The sequence below is a fragment of the Tamandua tetradactyla genome, chromosome 17, assembly GCF_023851605.1.
Source record: "Tamandua tetradactyla isolate mTamTet1 chromosome 17, mTamTet1.pri, whole genome shotgun sequence".
Taxonomy (NCBI): Eukaryota; Metazoa; Chordata; class Mammalia; order Pilosa; family Myrmecophagidae; genus Tamandua; species Tamandua tetradactyla.
Window position 1 is genome coordinate 5,790,579 of NC_135343.1, and position 6,571 is coordinate 5,797,149.

General features: G+C 45.1%; 1 protein-coding gene across 3 annotated transcripts in view; it reads right to left on the reverse strand.

Annotated features, from left to right (window-relative positions):
• Positions 1-6,305, reverse strand: part of AFF3 (ALF transcription elongation factor 3) — a 586,201-nt gene extending 579,896 nt beyond the window's left edge. For 2 of the 3 annotated variants that reach the window (XM_077133880.1, XM_077133879.1), the window contains exon 1: positions 6,170-6,304. The gene's annotated coding sequence lies outside the window, so the exon portion shown is untranslated. Of the gene's footprint in view, positions 1-6,169 lie in introns of all 3 variants that reach the window. The other variant, XM_077133878.1, reaches the window with a different exon arrangement.
• Between the last annotated feature and the right edge of the window lie 266 nt (positions 6,306-6,571).

Here is a 6,571-nt window from a genome sequence, read left to right on the forward strand (position 1 = left end):
ATATCTTGAGCAAAATTGAATAGTTTTTTTAAAACACCAAGTTTTGGGGGCAGTTTGTTATGCAGCAATAGGCAGCAGGAACAGTGAGGTAGGAAGACATCGGAATATTTTGAGCAATCACATGATTTGACTCTAGTTTTATAAGAAATTAGAGGGAAGGAGGCAAATGTGGAAAGGAGACCAATTTTAAGACACGACAGGGACTTGGACCAGGAAGGCAGAGGTGGAAGCGGAGAGCAGTGAGTCAATCTAGGTGTACTTTAAGGAGATGGAGATGGGATTTGCTGGTGGATTAGATGGGAGTTGTGAGAGAAAGGAGTGAAGGATGACTTCCAGGTTTCAAAGTTACCAGTCCACTTGCTGAGCTGTGAGAAAACTGCAGAAGAATCAGAGTTGAAGTTGGAAAAATCAAGAATTCTGTTTTGGGCGTGTGAAGATTGTGAGGCTACGTAGACTCTGAAGTGAAGATGCTGAGTGACGTTGGACAGCTGCATCTCCAACCAGAAAAAGGTCAAGGCTGGGTGATGGGGAAGAATTGGAGAAGGCACCAAAAAGGAGGCTGAGAAGGAGCAGCCAAAGAGACTCAAAGAGAACTAAGAGAATGATGTTCTGGGAGGCAGAGGAGAACATTGTTTCAAGAAAGAAAGAGCGACTAACTGCCAAATTGGCCGATGGATGAAGTCAAGAGAGGACTAACCGTTCTAGAGATTAGTGATTTGAAAAGGCAGCTTTACCATCTACCAAATTTGCATCTGTGAATGTGTGTGCATATTCTCGTCTCTCCCACTAATCCTTCTCCATTCCGACCACGTGATCCCTGAACCCTCGTACCTGACAGGCCAAGTCCACCTCCTCCATCAATTCCAGCCACCCCCCCACCCTTTTTTCAAAGATATCCTAGTTATTCTTACACAAAATTCCAATTGCATCTTAGATACATTTTATCTGGCCCTTTCCCTACCTAAATGCATTGGACTTCTAATTTTTATTTTTTAGATATAAATGAGCTTGGTGAGAATAAACACATGGCATGTGTTTCCATTTACATATTCTAGATAACTTAGCAGATGTTCTAGCTTTTTTTCTTCATGTAGGTCTTGTATGTTTCCTCTTAAGCTCATTTCTAGGTATGTACATGTCAGAGGCTTTTGTGCATTATATCTTTTTTTGTCTCTATTGTATTTTCTTGTGGGCTATTGTTGCTAAAAGAAATCTAATTATTTTTGTGTATTTTGTAAATGAATATCAAAAATAACTATTTCCTCCCTTGTAGTGATTTTATAGTGGATGCAAACAGATTTAAACATCTGTGTTATTTCCATGGCAGGGGGCTCACAGCTATAGATTTATGTGGTCATTATATGAGGCAATCCTAATTTCTGCTAGTAAAATCATTCCTAGTTTGGAGGATAGGATTTAATGTCCATATTTCATGATTTTCAGGTGCTCTGGGAATGACTGTAGCCACACATTTCAAATTGACCCAGATATTTCCACTTTCAAATATCTTTCCCTTTGTTAACCCATGAGTCAGACCATATGTCCTTTGATCTTTGCTTCAGAAAATATTGTCATGGTATTTGGCAACAGAGACTGGCCAGGCAAAGCTATAACATATGGGATGGTTTTCCTCTGAACCCCTAGGCTTCCTTTCCGTGTTCTTCCCCACTGCCCATGTCTGGAGCACATGTGCACACAAAGACACACACACACACACAATCACACTCACACACACAGTGGTCTCCTGGATGAAAGATATTTCATTCAAATAATACCACATGTGCTGGCTGCTGCCAGGCAGCCTGGACTCAGGATAACCTCGTGGCAGCCCAGCATAGAATGTTCTTGAGTTGGGCAGCCTGCATTTGAACCCCACATTTGGCTCTGTGCTCTTGGGCAGGCCACCTTTACTACATTCACCAAGCACAGGTTATCCACTTTGTAAAGCTGTTCTGGGACTTGGAAAATGTTTGTAAAGTGCTCTGCATAGAGCAGGAGCTGAGGAAACCGTGCTGATGACTTTGACATAGAGGGGAGCTCAACATTATTATGTGGTCCTTGGGAAAATGCCATCTTCTCTTTCTCTGCTTCCAGCTGGAGAAGCAAAGCGACCGGAGGAGAATGATAGGAGCGATGGGGAAGTCATCTCCCTAATTCTCTTGTTTTCTACAGTTCTGTAAGAATGAACCCACCCATGGCTGATCGCTTCCCTTTATAAGGAGCTAGCCTCCACTGGAGAACAGAGACTGGCTGGGTGAAAGACATTTGCCGATTTTTTCACCCAACCTCCCATCCTTTTCTCTTCCGGGGATGCCCCACTGTGTATATTCTTCCACGATGGTGCCTGAAACGACATGGACCAGCTCTGCCCTTTCCCCATGGGCCAGGCACGGGGCTATTTGTTGCAGGCATATTCCAAGAGAAGAATAAAGAAAAGGAGGCTCATCCCCCTTAACCAGAACTCTGTGTTAGCGTGGTCAACATGAGGGCTTTGGAGAAAGGCGAAATCTTAAAACACATTCACTGCGTGGGTGTGGCGACCGAGGTGAGGACACCAGGAGGGTTTTGGAGCAGAATGCCTCCCAGTTTGTAAACGTGTCACTCAAAGGAGCCACAAGGATGGATGGGTGGCAGGGGGTGGCGCATATCAACTTACATAACCCTCAACTCCAACACACACTCTTCGGGTGCTTTTCAGAGAACCTGAAACAATTTCATTTTGGGGGAGAGGAAGTCGTAAGTGCTCTATCTGCCCTTTCTGTCTTCATTACTCAGTGTCTCAGCCTTGCTCCTGGTTCCTTCAAAAGCTGCCACAAACCATTTTACTAGTTATCTGATTGTCACCCTACTTAGCATGTTCCGTGGTCTGCTGGCTGATGGTAGTTTAAGCAGGATCTAATTGGTAACATATTGTCAATTGAATTAAGTGCCATATGATAGAGATTAAACCATGGTAATTTTTCCATAAAGAAAAAAAATCTGTCAACAGGCTACAGCAGAGAAACAGCAATAAATCAAATTGTCATGTTTATTAGTTAGTGCAGGAGTCTAGTTGTCTTGTATTCATCATAACCTCCCTTTTTTAGCACCAATAAAAGCTATAAAAAGGAGAAGTTGTGCAAGTGCCTTTTAATTGGTTTGTATTTGTATACAAACACCTGCTTGTGTTTGAATCTTGAGAAAATAATGCTATTCCACTTTAAAACGAACATGTATTTTGGCTGCTTTCTGGATGAGAGGTAATGGTTTTAGACTTTTGCAGAGCTATGTCATACAACATTGATAATCAACTCATTGATAATCAAAGAAAAGCACACACACAAAAAATGAGATACAGCTATTTGCTTATTAGATTTGCAAAAAATCAAAAGCACTGATAGAATGATAGAATGACTGTACCAAAGGATTTGTAGAAGAATATTTGCTGCAGTTCCATTTGTACTATTCACAATATGGAAATAAACTAACTTTCTATGGAGAATGGTTAGAGAAATTATGAAGCATCAGCACAAGAGAATGCAAAATAGCCATTTCAAAGAATAAGTTAAACCATAGTTAATGACCTGTTAACTCTCATCCCTGCCCTTTCGGAGTTTATAGAACAGAAGGCTAAATAAAGTAGGAGTGGGGTTAGGAACTGTGGATTTTTACTCTAATACTTCTGTATTGTTGGACTTCTATGTAATTCTTTTTAATATTACCATATTTTTTACCTTCTTTAAGACCCAACATCATTTGTGCTTTTCTTTTCTTTTTAACTTGCCTTTACTGAATGTAGCTTGCAATATATTTTTCCTCCATGAATCAGAAAGAATATAATAGTATTTTACTTGTGTAGCCTCATTTGAGGCTCATAAAACCCTGTGAACTATGTAGGATAGTTATTGTACCCACTTTACAGATAACGAAACTGAAGGGCGGAAGAGCAAGTCATTTATTGAAGAGGTCCCAGAGCTTGCAGCCACGAGGGGCAGGAGGCAGCCTTGGGGTTCTCCTCTGAATAGCAGTTAGGGACAAAGGTCTAGAAATCTGAGACAGCTCCCCACCAAGCCTTTAGCTCCCTGTGGGACCTTGAGTTAATTCTTAAGTTCTTTGGGACTCGCCATCCTCATCAGTCACTTTTCATTACCTTTTAATTCATAGTCTGGAAGCAATGCGTGGGGATAAGGAGCACAGATGGATTCTCAGCCTGCTATTTCCCAGCTTCGCACTCTTGGGCAATCTATCAACCTCTCCTGCAAAGGAGGCCTCCTCATGGGACACTTACACTCTAAAATGAGAGGCGGTGTGCAAAATGCTGAGCACAATGTGTCACGCATGGGAAGTCTTTAACACGTGTTGTGTACTACCACTCGGAGTGCCGTGAGTATGTGTGTCTCTTTTTAAGTCGTTGGGCGCATGGACAAAGGGCACGTGCATGGGCACATCCCATCAGTGCACAGAGCTCCGGAAGCTCCTTCTCCAGCAAGCACACCTGGTAGCCAGGGTGTCCCTGTGCTCCTTCCCAGCCTCCCCCGCATGACAGATCTGCAGGGCAGGAACCGGGGTGCGGTTGCTCTAACCTCTAATGGGTCTCCTCCTGAACTCACTCAACACCCCCCTCGAGCTTTCCTAACCTTTCATTCCCCTGCAATGCTGACCACTTAATGGAATAAAAGGTGGCGATGAGATGATGACAATGACAATGGTGATGATAGCAGCTAACACCTGGGCAGCCCTCTCGGCATGCCAGGCTCTGCACGAGAATAGCACTGTCCACCCCTTCCTAGTTCATTTACCCCTTACAGAAGGCAGGGACTGTTACTCCACCCATCTTGTAGATGAGAGAGCTCTGATCCAGAGAGACAGTGACCGTCCAGAGCCAGACCAATTGCTGGAGTTGGAATTTGATACTAGAAGCCCAGTAAAAATGTGCATTTTCCCCATTTTCCTAAGTGCAAAGAAATATGGATATATGCACGATAGAAATAAATGCTAAGTTCAGATAACACCCAGAGGCAGGGAGCAGCAATAGACAAAAACAAAAACAATACCCTGAGAACACCGAGCGTTTGTATCACTTTCACCTTACTAGTAGCTGAAGTGGGAAGGGAAACTTGCCAGCCCTGAGTAAAAGAAAGTGTCCTTGTGGTTAGAGAACTCCTCAGCTTGGCACCAAGAAGCAGAGGCTTCTGATCAGGGAGGCTGTGACTTTTGTTAAAGTTGAAGTTTTCATGTGCACACTCAATGCTCAAAGACGGGTTTAGTGCCGGGTTTTTTGTGGTTGTTAATGTGCAGATTAGTTAGCATTTGACCTTCAGCTGCCCTTATTGTCCCATTAGGGCCCGGAGTGCCTCAGTCATCCTCATCTCATGGGATTTTTCCCCTTTTGACCAATAGGGATTATCAAACGCACATCTCAGTATGCTTTCACTGTTATACTTATAAAACCTTAAAGCGGGGAATTCATGTATTAGGGAAAAAATATGGTCATACCATTAGTTCTCTTTTGCTTCAGAAATATGGTCACTATTGATATTTTATATTGCATGCTACATGCTTATGTGTGTGTACGTACGTGTATGCGTTTGTATGTGGACAGATGATAGACAGACTTAATGTCCTGTGCTGGAGGCGAATATATATATAAATATGTGCACGTGGGGGGTGTACACAGGTACCGTGTTGTCCAAGGAACACGAGATGGTGAGATGGTGCTGTGACGCGCGGCCCCTCTGGCGAGCTGCAGCGCCAGCCCACTGTGTGACCTGGAGGAGTGGTGCGACTTCAGGGGGAGCCATGATGCCAACCAGGTGTCTGTGAGGTCGACCACTGGGTCACCTGAGTGTGGTCCTGTCACTGGCTATCATTCCCAGGTGTGGTTACTGCCCTACGTGAGGGTCGGCCACACTTTTAATAAGGACCACAGACTCAACATCACCCTAACTATCCTTGAGTGTGTTCACGCTGGGTCTTGTCTCTTCACCCCCTTCTCCACACTTGCCTCCTCCTGTGTTGACCACCTTCCTTCTCTGCATCTCAACCTGCCAAGGTTCGGTCACCTCCAGGAGGCAGCCTGGGGGACTCCCTGGGCCCCCCGGCGAGCATGGGCCAGGCTCCCGCCTGGAGGTGCGACGTAAGGATTGCTTCTCTGCCACCCAGGCCCAGACTCCCTCAGGCCCAGCCTTACCTCCGAACTCACACGCTCTTTTTCTTTCTCTCCCCAGAAAACCAGTCAGCTTCTTTCTTCTGAGGCTGAGCGAGGCACTCCCGTCTCCCTGGAGAGCCGTCTGAATGGCGCTTCCTGAAGAAACAGGAAGAGGTGTGTGGTCACGACCAAAGTGTGCAGGTGTCGACAGGGGATGTGAAAGTGTGGAGGCGGGTGGTGAGTGACTCGGCTGGCCAATGGCACTGCCCCACCAGGCCCAGCCCATCTGCGCCCCCACCCACTGCAGGCCAGGTCTGTTGCCGGGTAGAGGCAGGAGCTGGGGCTCCACTGTGGGGACCTCCTCTAGGGTGCCACAGCTCCCCGACCCTCTGCACACGCCTTAAAAGAATCCTAGGAAAAGTCTGGAATCCTTAAAATATATTC